Source organism: Aquarana catesbeiana, linkage group LG06 (assembly GCF_042186555.1).
Source record: "Aquarana catesbeiana isolate 2022-GZ linkage group LG06, ASM4218655v1, whole genome shotgun sequence".
Classification (NCBI taxonomy): domain Eukaryota; kingdom Metazoa; phylum Chordata; class Amphibia; order Anura; family Ranidae; genus Aquarana; species Aquarana catesbeiana.
Genome location: NC_133329.1, coordinates 199,570,170 through 199,587,283, shown reverse-complemented (window position 1 = coordinate 199,587,283; position 17,114 = coordinate 199,570,170). Strand labels below are relative to the sequence as shown.

Here is a 17,114-nt window from a genome sequence, read left to right as displayed (position 1 = left end):
TGTATAGAATTCATTATAACAAAATAATATAAGGATTCTCCTTGATAAAGTCACATGTTGTTTGATGAAACACTCAGTGGCAGGGCCTTGTGATGTCAGCACACTCTTACGATAAGATTTGAAGATTGTACCTTGTTTGGTTGCCAGTACAACATCAAAGCGATCCTTAAGGGGGCTATATACCCTTATTGTGCTATGCTTGCTGTCTGAGTGCACTGATAAATGTGAGTTGTCTTTATTTTTTTTTTTTTTTTTTTTTTTTTACATATTTTTTATTTTTAGTCTAAGGACATGGTTCAGAGACATACATCTAAGCATATACAGTATGGTGCATTATGCATAATTTCACATCTGCTTTGTATAAGTTGTCACATTACAGAATCAGGGTAACGTTATGTCTATTAGTGATTTAAGATGTCTTACATATTCCAAATCAATGATGCAATAGGTAGTACCTCGGAATCGGGTTTACTCAAGATGTGTCGTTACCACCATTTCAGCCTGTTCCGGCAGGGGTAAGGTCTCGGAACCAGCCCATATCAGTTTTCTAGTTTTAAATAGTGGAAAAAGCAGCATGGAACAATCTAACCTTGGTCCATGTAGAGAGAGAGGAAAGGACAGAAAGGGTAAGGGGGTGAGTAGAGAAGGATGTAGGGAGGGGGGAGTGGAGATATATCATGTGTGAGATCCCAGAATACATAGGTGGCAGGGGGAGATTCCATACTATATCTTCAAGGATATTAGGCAGGGTCTGTGTCTGACAGAATTGTTTTAGTCGGCCTGTTCACAGTCAAGGAGGGGCCTACCCTCATCAGAGAAGATGAAAATGTTCCAGAGTGACCAAGTCTTGGAATAGCGTTCTTGTTGATGGCATGCGGAAGGAACAAGGTCTTCCAGCTTGTTTATTTCCCCTACTTTTCGAATCCACATTCCTACAGTCGGGGGTTGTGGGGATTTCCATTTAAGAGGAATGCATGCTTTAGCGGCGTCTAATACGTGGCGTATGATGGATTTTTTGTGTACTTTCCCAGGGGTATTGGAGGCATGGAGAAGAAAAAAAGGCTGGGTCATCTGGTATTGGCCGTTCCATGAATTTTTGGGCAGTGCATTTTATCCCCTTCCAGAAATATTTGAAACAGGAACAAGAATGAAAAAATGGACTTTGTAGGCACCAATTATAAAAAGCACATACATCTTTTATTAAACACACAGTACAAAAAAAACTCCTTCCAGAAATGTTCCAGTTTGGGACAAGTCCAAAAAATATGGAGGATGGTTCCTCCTGGTATCTCCAGCATTGGTCAGAAATTGTAGGGAAGATTTTATGCAATCTCACCGGTGTTCTATACCATCTAGTGAGAATTTTAAAGTTTGTTTCTTTCACTTTCGTGCAGATAGAGGATTTGTATGTAAACCTTAGGATGTGCTGTCGTTGTTGTGTGCTAAGTGGTTTGCCTAGGTCTCGTTTCCATTCACAGATGCAACTTAGAGTGTGAGGTTTCGGGTGCAATTAGTAAGTTATGGGTGGCTGAGAGCATGTGGGGCATCGCACCTGTGTCTGAGCAATAATCCTCAAAAATTATTATTATTATTATACAGTATTTATATAACGCCAACAGTTTACGTAGCGCTTTACAACTTGAGGGTAGACAGTACAAATACAATACACTTTGATACAGTAGGAATCAGAGGGCCCTGCTCCTTAGAGCTTACAATCTAAGAGGGAAGGTCAAGAGATACAAGAGGTAATAACTGTGGGTGATGTGCTGATTGAGAAGATAAATGTACAGTTGTTAGGTGGGGGCCAGATAGGCTTCTCTGAAGAGATGAGTTTTCAGGGATCGTCTGAAAGTGGATAAAGTAGGAAAAAATCGGACGGATTGGGGTAGAGCATTCCAGAGGATGGGGGAGGCTCTGGAGAAGTCCTGAAGGCGAGCATGGGATGAGGTGACTAGGGAGTTTGAGAGCAGGAGGTCTTGGGAGGAGGGTCTATTGAATTGCCCCGGGGGCGGGAGATATCAAAGAAAATGAGTAAGTTGGAGGGCTCTCCAAAATCCCAGACAGAAAGTACCATTTGAGTCAGCAAGCGCCGAGACTGTCGGCCAAATCCCCATGGTAAGGAACTGGGAGGCTTGTGAATAGCCTGATCTCTTTAGGTTCCGGAAGTTTGCATCCTGAAGTCCCGGGGAGAAAAGAGGGTTCCCCTGGATTGGGTATAATGGTGAAGTCGGGTAAGAAAGAGGTGAGTGTAAGTAGGGTCGAACTGAGATTTGCTGTTTGGCCTATCGGGGGGTGATCTTTCACCTCCCCTGGCAGGTATGCATAGCACCACGGTGTCTTACCGAGGTGTATAGTAGATTGGGCTTGTTCAATGCGAACCCACAATTTTAAGTCTTCATGTCTGTTCCAATCAATGAGTCTACTCAGATGTATGGCTTGGTAGTATTTATGTCCGGGATGGCCAGTCCCCCATATCGTTTAGGTAACATAAGTTGGCTGCGTTTCAAGCGTGGGTGTTTATGGACCCAGATGAAAGCGAAAAATACTGCCTGGATCTGTTTAAAATAGTTAGATGGGATACGGACTGGCAGGGCTTGTAGGAGGTATAGGAATTTGGGGAGGATGCTCATTTTAAGGATGTTGCAGCGTCCGAACCACGAGTGGAGTTCAGTATTCCATTTGTCTAGGAGTGTTCTGACTTTTTTCAGTAGAGGGGAAAAGTTTAGTTCAAAAATTTTGGCTATGTTGTGGGGGATAAGGGTACCTAAGTACGTCAGTGCTGTGTTATTCCATTTCAATTTAAAGTTGTTCTGTAGTTGTAGACGTGTCGGTTGCGGGAGATGAATTCCCATTGCTTCAGATTTGGAGAAATTAATCTGGAGATTGGAGAGGGCTCCATATCTCTCAAACTCTTTCATCAAGTTAGGGAGTGATATCAGGGGATTCGTGAGAGAACAACATGTCATTCTGCATAGGCCGAGATTTTATATTGGGTACCGCCGACTTCTATTCCATTGACATACGGGTTTAACCGGACTTCCAATGACAGGACGAAGAGGAGGGGCGACAATGGGCAACCCTGTCTCGTCACGTTGGTAATCTTAAAAGGTTCTGACAGTACTCCATTGGCCCGAACACGAGCCAATGGGCGGGAATAAATTGTGGAAATCAACTTAAGCATATTGTTACCAAATCCTGCATACTTTAAAACTGAGAGCATGAATTTCCAGTTCACCCTGTCAAAGGCCTTCTCCGCGTCGGTACTGAGGAATATACATTGGGTGCGGGATTTGTTGACTACCTGGAGTAAATTTAGAACTTTTGTGGAGTTGTCTCTGGCCTCTCTGGTGGGAAGGAAGCCCACTTGATTTAAGTGGACTAGGTTCGAGAGGAGGTGTTGAATCCTGTTTGCCAAAATTTTTGTAAAGAGTTCGGGATCTAGATTAAGTAACAAAATCGGTCGATAGCTGCCACAGGAAGTAGGGTCTTTTCCCCCCCTGGGGATCACTTATATGTGGGCTTGCAGGGTGTCTGTTGCAAATGTCCTGGAAGATCCTAGTGTGTTAAACAATTTGATCATCCAGGGGGCAAGTGAGGATAGTAGGGCCTTATAGTATTGGATAGTAAAACCATCCAGGCCAGGTGCTTTCCCTGGTTTGGTGGCTCCCACGTCACCGTTGAATTCCTCAATAGTAATGGGTTCTTCCAAGGTATCCCTGTCTGCCGTAGATAATTGGGGCATATGTGAGGAAGACAAGTAGGAATCTATCTGTTCTTGAGGAGGGGTTTGGTTGTCAGGTTATATAAGGAGTTGTTGAATTCCTGAAATTCCCTTGCTATGTCATGCAGTTTTGTGGCCTTGGGCTTACGTGGTGGCACTAGATAAGGTACATAGGTCGCTATTTTCTGTTCTCTTAGGGTTCTAGCTAACATCTTGCCACATTTATTACCGGATTCGTTTTCCGGCATATCTGCATTGCCGCCTTGGCCTTGAATTGTAGCAGGTCTGTGATTTGTGCGCATTTGGTGAGGAGGTCTTTCTCTAAGGAGTGAGACAGTGTACATTTATGACAGACTTCTAGGGATTTCAGGTCGTCCTTGCTCCATGTTTGACAAGCACACCGCGAATAACCGCTTTGTGTGCCTCACAAACGATACCAGGGTTGCAGGCGGGTGTGTCATTGATTCTGAAGTAAGAGTCAAGTGCTCTGGTATAATAGCAGGGGAGGGAGTTCTCTTGGTCACAGCTCACGATGCCGATGTAAGCAAGTACATTATTCTTCCAGGACTCTGTACATGTGTCACTCTTGCTGGGGGTGGGAAACTGTTAATACTACTATGTTGAGATGGAACAAAAGGATTCCCTGACAATGGCGGATAATGTTGATTGTATCTTGGAATGTTAGAGGTCTCAATCAAAAATTTAAGAGGGCCTCAATATTCCATTACCTGAAACAGACTAAGCCACATATCATTTTCCTACAGGAGACGCACCTAGATGGCAGTAAAGTTTTTGCATTACGAAAACCATGGATTCAAAGGGCCTTGCATTCCACTTATTCCACCTTTGCCAGAGGGGTGTCTATATTAATTAGTAGAACTCTTCCTTGCTCAATTCATCAGGTGCTCTCCGACCCGGGGGGTAGGTATGTGGAAGTAGTAACAGATATATGTTATCGTGGGGATGTGGCACATCTGTGTGAGAGGACTCAGGAGATGGAGCTTTGCTGCTGACCACTTTTTTTTCTTTTTTTTTTTTGTCAGTCCTGGCTGGTTTTAGACTGTTGATCCTTAGCAGCATTAGCAGCGATAGCCGCTTCACTATTACACTTGATATCTGATAATTTTGATATCTTTCAAAAACTGGCTCAAACTGGCTCAGCACTACAGCTGCTACAGCTGACATGGCTGATACAGCTGATTCGGCTTTTGGCTATCCTCAGCTGATTTGCTAGGGGCTTCCCGCTATGAATAACATAGCTGAAGTGCTCTTGGTTCGTGACTTCTGGCTTATGGTTTACGGTTCCTGGTTCCCAGCTCTCCGCTCCACATCCCAGGCTCACTGCTCCCGACTCGCGGCTCCCAGCTTGTGGCTCACGGCTCTGGGTGCCTGGTAATTAGTCCCCGGCTCCTGGTTTCCTGTTCCCGCGGGGTGTGACTCGAGGCTGCAGACATCCGGACAGACATCTAGACATCCAGACGCCCAGCTTATGGTGCGTGGCTCTGACTCCCGGCTCATGGTTAGATGTTCCAGGGGTGCAGTCTACAGGATCCCTACAAGATCCTGGATTCAGCTTTCAGCTTTTGGTCTCCAGCATGCGGTTCATCTCGTGGCTCACCCACTGATCCTGTTCATCGTCCCTGGCTTTCCAACTGAGGCTTACAACTGACCCATCAGCTTTGACATCAGGTACAATCTTTCTGATTCTTTGTTTGAGGCTCCTGGTCAAATATACTATACACCGTATACAGGAGAATGGTGGAGAATGGTGTGGAGTACCTCCGAAATAGAGGCTGGAATATCTGCTGGACATAAGTAGAAAAGGTATTACTGATCCTGGACTTTAGTTCTTTTGGCCATACTGGCTATATTGTAGCAGTGTCTCCATTTGTCTCATGAGTGTCACCTCGCTATTGAACACATTGAATACATTCAAATGCACTTTGGCTGTACGTGCTGTATTTACTTAGATTATCAGTACGGGTAGCATAATCTGCCTTTTGAACTGAAGCACTATAGGAAAAAATCATCTTAATCACCAGTACACTTGCCAGCTCTTTTACTGTCAGCATGCAACCAAAACTATAAAGCGATTCACATATGGTATAAGTAAATCTATATAACTCTATAAGATAGATAACTTTTTAGATAAGTTTCAAAGATAAGTTTCTTTCCTGATTTTTCAGTAAATGTACAGTGCCAAAGGGCAGGTTTTGTGGAGGTAAAGTGACGACTGAGGCAACTGGAACTGTCCTATGCTATGCTGTTCCCAGCTATGTTAAGAGTAAAGACTTAGGACAATACTTTCTTTTTACATCACTGGATTCAGCGTCTCAATGGTTGGATAATTATATGCATCCAAATTAATTTCTTAAGATGATATGGAAAGCCATTTTCTTTTTTTTTTCTTTTTTTTGGTCAGGGTTTGCTCTACTTTTGGGGTCTTTTGGATCGTATAACCCCTATGTTTGTTTTTTTGTTTTGTGGTGTTTGTTATTGTCTTTTATGTGTCTTGGTTTGTGCTTGTTTGTTCGTCTTTGTTCTATTTGTTTTATATGTTAGTTTGTCTACACCTCTTATTAAATATTGGTCTATCAATCTTATTTCTTTGCTCCTGCTTCAGATCTTCCCTCTTCTCTCCCCTTCTCTCCTCCCGCTCCCTAGTCTCTCTATCTTTGACCTTGTGGGGCTCAAACGATGGATGGATCTATAAACATAATGGATATAGATTGTGAATTCCCGGTCTGCTCTCCTTTCTCTCTGCTTTTCTCCTTCTATCTCCCTATCCCCTTGTTTCCCTATTTTATGACCATGTGGCTATCGAAGTATGGATATAGCTTGCAAGGTGTATATAACTGGAGTTAAAATGTATGGTAATATAGTCTTATGACCCCTCAGAGAGATGTAATAATCTCATGCTATGTTAGCGGCAGGCTATCCTTAATTCACTGACAAGATTTTCACCTTCTATAATTTGCCTCCAGGAAACTCATTTACTTCCTCATACTTTACATTACTTAAAGAAAAAAGTTTAAAACTCCGTTTCATTCGACATATACATCATATTCCCGAGGTGTATCCATACTTATAGCTAACACAATTGACTTCCAATGTTGGCAGGTTAAGAAGGATAGTAGGGGCCGATATATTTTTTTGCACAGGCCTTCTTTTTTCACAAATTTAAAAAAAAAGAAGTAATTTAGAACTTGGGGAAAAAACCCTTGCTGACAGTATGATGCAAGCTGAAGCATTATATATAACTAACCCCAATAAAATCACTCAAACAAAATGGATAAATAGCCAAGACAAATATGCACAAGTAGCTATAAAGAAAGCAGAGAATAAAAGGTTTTTCTTGCAGCAGCCTTATTTTGAGGAGGGAGAAGGAACAGGATGCATATTGGCCTCTGTAATAAAGGCACAGTGTTCATTATCACAGAAATTCATACTTCTGAACATGGGAAGACCAATAATACTCCAGAGATTTTGGAAGTGTTTCGGGCCTTTTACCAGGAGTTATATAAAAGTAGAACAAGAGACCAGGAGGGGGACATGAAAAATTTCTTTGAGTCTATTAATTTGCCAAAGTTACCAGATGATGAAAGGGAGATATTGGAGAAACCACTAACACTGGAAGAACTGAGAGATGCAGTGGCCAATCTATCGAATAACAAATCTCCTCGGTCGGATGGCTTACCAGGAGAAATATATAAAACATATGAAGATGTCTTACTACCCGATCTCCTTATAGTCTTTAATCATGCTTAAGAGGTGGGGTCCTTGCCCCCTTCAATGAATGAAGCTGTGATTATCTTTATTTTGAAACCAGGTAAAGATCAAACAAGTCCTGATGCATACCGCCCAATCTCACTGCTGACATCAGACTTTAAACTTTTGGCAAAGATAATGGCAACTAGACTTTCAAAGTATATTGGTAAATTAATACACTGTGACCAATCGGGTTTTATCCCTAACAGATCAGTAGCCAATAATATTAGACATTTATTTTTAAATTTACAATTACCCATAGACAATACTGAAAATAGAGCCATTATGTCTTTGGACGCGACCAAAGCATTTGATAGTATTGAGTGGGATTACCTATGGACCTCCCTAAAATATTTTGGAATAGGACCGAAATTCATAAAGTGGATACAACTGCTATATAGCTCTCCGAGTGCAAGAGTACAGATTAACGGATCAATTCCACTACCCTTTTTTTGAAGAGAGGAACAAGGCAGGGCTGTCCCTTGTCTCCCCTCCTTTTTGCACTGGCCGCGGAACCCCTGGCGGAGGCTATTCGTGAATTCCCAGACATTGTGGGATTTCAGAGATGTACGGGCGAGGAAAAAATAGCACTCTTTGCCGACGATGCCCTAGTTTTCCTAGGGGATACATGTAATTCTTTGTCTAAAGTTATCTCACTTATTGACTATTTTGGTATATTCTCAGGATTCAATATTAACTGGGATAAATCCGTAATAATGCCTATTGATCCGATGGATCCGATACAATTGGGGCTTCCACACCAGAATCACCAGATGAAGTATGTTTTATCATTCAAGTATTTAGGGGTGTTAATTACCCCAAATGTTAAGGACTATATAGACAAAAATATGCTTCCTCTTCTAGGTAAATTTAGGCAACAAAGTAAAACCTGGAGCAAATTCCCATTGATTATGATAGGGAGAGCAAATCTGGTGAAGATGGTGTGGCTCCCCCAATTGTTAATTTTACTGCATAACTCTCCAGTTTGGTTGACATCAAAATTATTTAGGACAATAGATGCGACTTTTAGAGACGTCATATGGAAACATGGTAAACCAAGAATTAAATTGAAACCCTGCAACAGGCAAAAGATAGAGGGGGAATAGCGGTTCCTAACTCAAAACTATACTTCATGGCAGCACAACTTCAACATTGGTGTGGTTGGGAGGAGCTAGATGACCGAGACCCAATACAGAATATAGTAATGCCGCAATTTAAACCGCTACCATTAGTACAGCGAATAGTGTCACACAGATTCTATGAGAAGAGAAAATTTCTAACCTTCTATTTAATTCATAAATTATGGGAAACAATACGCATTATTACGCAGCATAAGGGATATACAAGACATATGCCAATATGGGAGAATTACTGCTTACCTGAGTTGAATAAAATACCAGAATTTATTGAATGGAAAAGGGCCGGGCTAATTTTATTTCATCAGCTATTTGAAGGGGATATTTTATTGACTTTCAGTATACTGAAAGAACGTTTCCAATTATCAAAGGGTAATTTTTATCAGTATCTTCAGATTCGCCACACTCTACAAAGCCAAGCTCTAACATTCCAACTACAATATAATCCATCAGAGATCCTACTGAAAGCAACTTCAGTTTGGTTTATTAAACGAGGACTAATAGGGGATCTCTACCATATTTTATTAAATATAGCAAAGGCAGATGGACAAGCTAAGAGTCTTACTCCCTGGCAAAAAAACGTGATGGATCTTAATGAAGATGAATGGACTCAAACCATGGAGATCTTACCTGAGGTATCTATTTTACCATCTCAGCAATTGACCCAGCTTTTTATTTTACACAGAACTCACTATACCCCACAAAAATTATTTGCTTGGGGGAAATGCACATCGCCTTTATGTCCACGATGCTCAGTATCTAACGGCTCCCTTATTCATATGCTTTGGCGTTGTCCCAAACTCCGTAGATACTGGGAGAAAGTATTCTTGACCAATATCACGAACAGAAATAACAAATACCCCCAAACTATCATTACTGGGAATAATTCCAGATGGAATTCTACCTGTAGAGATGCATACAATGTGGACTAGATCTCTCTATCTAGCTCGCAAACTCATCTTACAAAAGTGGATTGCTAATACCCCACCAACCCATAAACAATGGGGTACTAAAATAAACTATATATTAAGAAAAGAAAGACTGACATACAAACAGAGGAGTCTCTCAAAAATTCATTAAAATATGGCATTACTAGCTTAACTCGAGTAATCTAATGTATGATGGTTCATGTGGGGGGGCTGGTGAGAGGGAGGGGGAGGGGGGGAGGATGGGGATGAGATCGATATATAACAAATTAAAATGATGATAATTGAACAATACAAACGCAATTGGAAATTAATATAGAGGTGTATGTTTGTTGTTGGTTTTTCTTGTTAGCTTATTTTGGCTTTTTGGTGTTCTTATTGTCTTGGTTGTTGTACTTTTTGTATATGTATATTAAGAAATGAAAGGATGGTAATATCTATATGTTTATTCGTTTAAAAATAATCTTTCTTCTTTTGTATGGCATAAGCATGATAAAAATAAAAAAAGATTAAAGTGAAAAAAAAAAAAGATGTACTTTATCGTAAATTATTGCTGGTTAACATGTATGTGCCCCCTCCATTTCAAGTTCAATCACTATACGATATAATGGTTAGGATAGCATCATTCGCTCACCTTCCCATGGTTCTGATGGGGGATGTCAACGCCATCCTGGACTCGGCACTGAATTCCTCTAATCCAAATAGAGTGGGCTCTTTTGATTTAAATAGCTGGGCTTCTGTGGTGGGCCTGAAGGAACTATGGCTAAGCATCCAGTAGATAGATGCTTCTCTCACATATCGACTACCCACAGATCCTCAGCCAGGATAGACCTAGCTTTTGGAAACGATTCTCTCTTGTCGTTTGTGACAGACATAGCATATTTACCAGGGGGGGGTTATCAGATTATAACCCTCTTTCTATTACCCTGACCTTTCTGATGGGGGCGAGGAGAGGGGGGTGGAGGCTCTCCCCTGGGTGGTTGCAAGATGAACAAGTCTCGGCCCAATTAGAGGAATCCATTAAGTTGTATTGGTCCACTAATGCTGACTCAGCGGAACCCCAGGTGGTGTAGGATGCTTTTAAAGCGGTCACTAGAGGGGGGAAGTTATTTCAGCCATTAAAGCACCCCGAATACATGATAACGAGGAATTGGACCTTCTGCAGCAGCGGGAGAGGGAATGCACGGAGGCCCACGCGAGTTCCATTACGGGGGCCTCGTATGCGTCTCTACTAGATGCACGTCGCCTATTGTCCTTACATGTTACAGGACAGACTCGATCGATCGGAGATGCAGAAGACGGCCACAGCTTACAGCTTCGCCCAATGGACTCCAGGACTAGAATAGTAGTCTAGATAGATATGGAGAAGGCGTTCGACTCTGACTGGACATATGTTCAAAGTCCTGGAGTCCATGGGTTTTGGGCCACAGTATAGGAGGTGGATATCCATGCTCTGTAGGCAACCCAAGGTGGGTATAGGGTTGGGATCTTCTGTATCTGACTTATTTGAGGTAGGTAGGGGCACCAGGCAGGGGTGTCCACTGTCCCCCTTCCTTTTTGCCCTCGCCATGGGACAGCTTGCAGTTGCACTTAGGTCATCGGGGGAGATACAGGCTATTAAACAGGGCACGATAAACAAGTCTCTGGCATTGTACGCCGATGATTTGCTGCTGTTCCTTAACCACTTGACCACTGGGCACTTAAACCCCCTTAATAACCAGACCAATTTTCAGCTTTCGGTGCTCTCAGACTTTGAATGACAATTACTCAGTCATGCAACACTGTACCCAAATGAAATTTTTGTCCTTTTTTTCACACAAATAGAGCTTTCTTTTGGTGATATTTAATCACCGCTGGGTTCTTTATTTTTTTGCGCTATAAAAGAAAAAAGACCAAAAATTCTGTAAAAAAATGCATTTTTCTTCGTTTCTGTTATAAAATTTTGCAAATTAGTAATTTTTTCTTCATATATTTTGGCCAAAATTTATACCGCTCTTTGGTAAAAATAACCCAAATCGGTGTATATTATTTGGTCTTTGTGAAAGTTATAGAGTCCACAAGCTATGGTGCCAATCTCTGAAAATTGATCATATCTGAAGTACTGACAGCCTATCTCATTTCCTGAGAACCTAACATGCCAGAAAAGTACAAATACCCCCAAAATTACCCCTTTTTGGAAAGAAGACATTCCAAGGTATTTAGAAAGATAATAAATGAAAATAAATCAGCGCGTGTATGCAAAAAACAACAAAGCAGCTGTACACAGGGTCAAACAATCAAATCCCTTAGATCAAATATATAAAAAGAAGGTGCAGCGCTAAATACATAAATAATATGAAATCTTCCAGGGACAAGATATGAAGATAGCAATATAACACAACATATAGTCCTTTAGTTGATAAGTGAGATAAAGCAATAATATTGTCCAAGTTATTCAGTGAGGTTCCACCAAACGTGACAGCATGCCAGTAAAAGTGACTGATGAGTGTGCCCTTCACCGATAAACTGAGTGGCCTCTCACCTGATGACCAGGACCCTTTAATTACAGAGGGTCAGTAGAGCATTCCCATAAGGGTCAAACAAATGGAGGTCCAATTTCAGATGTTAAGGATTCCGTCAGATGACACTGGGCTGTAGGTCAGGATAACTCTTTCACAGATTTTTCTATTCCTTAAACTTCAGAACACGAATATTTTTGTTTCACCACACAGCAGCTTTGGTTTAAAACGATGCCACCTGTGGCAGAACAGCTGAGATGCTCATAGGGCTGGCTCATAGGGCTGCCAGCCCTATGAGCATCTCAGCTGTTGAGCATCTCATCAGGTGAGAGGCCACTCAGTTTATCGGTGAAGGGCACACTCATCAGTCACTTTTACTGGCTTGCTGTCACGTTTGGTGGAACCTCACTGAATAACTTGGACAATATTATTGCTTTATCTCACTTATCAACTGAAGGACTATATGTTGTGTTATATTGCTATCTTCATATCTTGTCCCTGGAAGATTTTATTTTATTTATGTATTTAGCGCTGCACCTTCTTTTTATATATTTATAAAGATGCATGATGAGTTTTTTGAAGTTGTCATTTTTTCCCACAATTCTTTGCAATATCAAGATTTTTTTTTTTTCACAAAATTGTCATATTAGCAGGTTATTTCTCACACACAGCATATGCATACCACAAATTACACCCCAAAACACATTTTGCTATTACTCCCGAGTACGGTAATACCACATGTGTGAGACTTTTACACAGCGTGGCCACATACAGAGGCCCAACATGCAGGGAGCACCATCAGGCATTCTAAGAGCACCCAGGCCAATTCTGACATTTCTCTCCTACATGTAAAAATCATAATTTATTTGCTAGAAAATTACATAGAACCCCAAAACATTATATATATTTTTTTAGCAAAGACCCTAGAGAATTCAATGGCCGTCGTTGCAACTTTTTATCTCGCACGGTATTTGCACAGCAATTTTTCGAACGCATTTTTTTTAAACAAAAAACAGTTTTGTGCTTTTAAAAAAAACAAAACAGTAAAGTTAGCCCAATGTTTTTGGATAATGTGAAAGATGAAGTTATGCCGAGTAAATAGATACCTAACATGTCACCCTTCAAAATTGAACACGCTCGTGGAATGGCGCCAAACTTTGCTACTTAAAAATCCCCATAGGAGATGCTTTAAAAATTTTTACTGGTTACATGTTGTGAGTTACAGAGGAGGTCTAGGGCCAAAATTATTGCTCTTGCTCTACCGATCGCAGCGATACCTCACATGTGTGGTTTGAACACCATTTTCATATGTGGGCGCAACTTACGAATGCGTTCGCTTCTGCATGCGAGGACACGGGGAAACTTTTTTTTTTTTTTTTTTCTATTGTTCATTTTACTTTATTTTAGTTTAAGGGTTTTTTTCCAAAAAATACATTTTTTGATCACTTTTATTTCTATTACAAGGAATGTAAACATCCCCTGTAATAGGAATATGGCATGACAGGTCCTCTTTACAGTGAGATATGGGGTCAATAAGACCCCACATCTCACCTATAGGCTGGGAAGCCTGAAATAAAAAAAAGATCCTGGCTTTGATTGTAGCGGTGAGTCGGTAGAAGCACCTGAGGGCGGCGAGAGGGGGGGACGTCCCCTCTCGCCTCCCGTAAGAACGATCAAGCAGCGGAACAGCTGCTATGATCATTCTTTTTTTTTTTTTTTTTTTTAATACAAACGATTTTTATTGGAGAATAAAAACAGGTGCATTGACAATCAATGACATTTACAAAAAATATAGTCTAGGTCATGTACAATGGTGTTTTTAGCAGCAGAAAATAGAACATACTTATCCAAATACACAACAACAACAATGAAAAAAAAATGTAAATTATCTACATGGGTCTATATAAACCGTTTCTTGGAGATTGTCACATTAGTGGAGCCACGTAGGGAAGCCACCCACTGAACTATATGTTGTATTTAACAGTGGATATTTTAGGCAACTCCCTATAGCCATGACTCTATCAAAATCCAAAACTAATTATTAACAGAAAAACAAAAAACTAAACATATATGCTGGTGCAGGGATCAAAAGATGGTTACAGGAAACCAATGCGGCTCGCGCCAACCGTCCTTCATCCTGAATGAGGGGAATACTATGTTATAATGGCTAGAGTGGTTTAGTAAAGGTCAGGGGGACCAGGATTTCCACTTCAGATCATAAATGTGTATAGTATCCATGATGGTATGGAAAATCTTCTCCATAAGTTTTATGGCTGCCATGCGTTTAAGAACCTGATCCCAAGGAACACAGGGGGAACGCCAAAACAAGGCGATAGACCAGTGGACCGCACTAAAGAGTGTGTGTGACAGTTTTTGTTCAGGAGAAGTGGACCCTGGAATGTCTGCGAAAAGCAGACACATCTGGTACGTTAGGGTCGTCGGAACTCCCGTGATTTTAGCTACCTTAGAGGTCACTTTCTGCCAAAGATCCCTCAGAGCTCCGCAACTCCAAAAGATATGCAAGAGGGTCCCCTCCTCCGAACATCCTCTGAAGCAGTTATTGGAAACTGCGGGGAAGAATTTGTGTAGTTTAGCAGGGGTATAATACCACCTAGTATGCAGCTTCACCACAGTTTCTTTCACCGCCATAGATTTAGTGCATTTGTGCATATTAGAGATCCTGTCTGTCCATTCTTGAGGAGAAGCCACCTCCCCAGTCTCTGCATCCCAGTTGAGCATGGCAGTGGATTTTTCTGGGAGGCCTAAGCCGCCCAGAAAATTGTATAAAAGGGAAATAGTCCCCTTGTCTCTGGAAGTAGTGCCACAGATATCTTCAAAGGCCGAGACTGGGAGAGATGCCCCCCCGGGTAGTGTGTGTTAAAAAAATGTCTGATCTGTAAGTATTTGTAAAATTCTGTGCTTGGTAAGGAATAAGACTCCTGTAGGGCCAGGAAAGAGCAAAATACCCCATCCTTCTGGAGAGAATCCAGGGTAACAAGGTCTTTAGTGATCCATAGGGCGAAAAAGAGATTTTAGATATGCGATCAGAGTACTTTAAGAAATTTCAAAGTATGGGGCTGAGTATCCGTCAGGGCCTGGAGTTTTAGAAGGTTTAAGAGATTTGATGACTCTGATTATTTCAGAATCAGAGCAGGGGGCATTTAATTCTTGTAGGTGTTCCTGTGATAAGGCAGGGAGAGGTAGATCATCCAGTCATGTTTTAAGGGTGGGGTTGGGGAGCGAGGGCGGAGGAGGCTATGATCATTCTTATGTTGTAGGGAATCGTCGGCTGAAAAAGCTGATATCTGAATGATGCCTGTAGCTGCACCCATCATTCAGATATCCTCGCACAAAGTCAAGAACGTTGTATGACGGCCAGCGGGCGGGAAGTGGTTAAAACACATTTTTTTAACACAAAGTTGTCCATTTATACAATATTTCAAACACATAGCATGTACATACCAAAAATTACACCCCAAAATAGATTCTCCTACTCCTCCTGAGTATGGTGATACCACATGTGTGAGACTTCCACAGCCTGGCCACAAACAGAGGCCGAGTATGGTTGGGTATGGCTGGGTATCACCGAGTATTGCAGAGTATGGCTGGGTATGGCGGGGTATTGCAGAGTATTGCGGGGTATTGCAGGGCATTGCAGAGTATTGCGGGGAATTGCAGAGTATTGCAGGGCATTGCAGAGTATTGCGGGGTATTGCGGGGCATTGCAGAGTATTGCGGGGCATTGCAGAGTATTGCGGGGCATTGCAGAGTATTGCGGGGCATTGCAGAGTATTGCGGGGCATTGCAGAGTATTGCGGGGCATTGCAGAGTATTGCGGGGCATTGCAGAGTATTGCGGGGTATTGCTGGGTCATTGCGGGGTATTGCTGGGTCATTGTGGGGTATTGCTGGGTCATTGTGGGGTATTGCTGGGTCATTGTGGGGTATTGCTGGGTCATTGCGGGGTATTGCTGGGTCATTGCGGGGTATTGCGGGTCATTGCAGAGTATTGCGGGTCATTGCAGAGTATTGCGGGTCATTGCCGGGTCATTGCAGAGTATTGCGGGGTATTGCCGGGTCATTGCAGAGTATTGCGGGGTATTGCCGGGTCATTGCAGAGTATTGCACAGGGTATTGCAGAGTATTGCACAGGGTATTGCAGAGTATTGCACAGGGTATTGCAGAGTATTGCACAGGGTATTGCAGAGTATTGCACAGGGAATTACAGAGTATTGCACAGGGAATTACAGAGCATGGGGGGGATGGCTGAGCATGGATGGATGGATGGATGTGACTGTACATGTCACTGAGCAGCGCTGTGGGCACTACACATCCAGCCCACAGCGCGGCTCCCATCCGATCTCTCCCCCTCTATACTGATCGGTACAGAGAGGGGAGGGAGGAACCGGCGTCATGTCATGACGACGGTTTGTTTACATGTGATCGCTCCGTCATTTGACGGAGCGATCACATGGTAAACGGCCGCGATCAGCGGCCGTTTACCATGATCCGTGATGAGGACCCGGCGGTCACGGAAGTTCCCGTGTGCGCGCCCCAGGGGGCGCGCAGGAGCAGTTTTCTGGAATCACGTCATATGACGTGATCCCAGAGTTATCCAACTGCCCTGCAGCCGTCATTTGGCTATGGGCTGGTTGGCAACTGGTTAATGACCCGGGCAAGTCACTGCAGGAGGCATTAGGTACTGACTCTTTTGCTAAATTCTCAGGGTTGAGAGTAAACTGGAGCATATCCTCAATTCTTCCCCTGGATGTAGAGGCTAAACAGATGGCTGACCCCAATCTTCCATTACAGTGGGTCATGTCTCTCAAGTACCTAGTCGTTAAGCTCACAGCAGACGTACTTGACTATATGTCCCTTAATCTACTCCTGTTATTGACGTTGCTCAAGCAAAAGATCCAGTCCTGGACAAAACTGCCGCTGTCTTTGATAGGATCAGCCTGCTTAAAATGAAGATTCTCCCCGTAATCCTTTACTTCCTATGACATTCACCCCAATGGGTACCAAAAACCTACTTTAAAAAGATTGATAGCTTTGATGGCAGAAGT

At 42.3% G+C, this 17,114-nt stretch overlaps 1 protein-coding gene across 4 annotated transcripts in view; it reads left to right on the top strand.

Annotated features, from left to right (window-relative positions):
• Positions 1-17,114, top strand: part of NUBP1 (NUBP iron-sulfur cluster assembly factor 1, cytosolic) — a 583,247-nt gene that overhangs the window by 365,648 nt on the left and 200,485 nt on the right. The gene's annotated exons all lie outside the window — the stretch shown is intronic.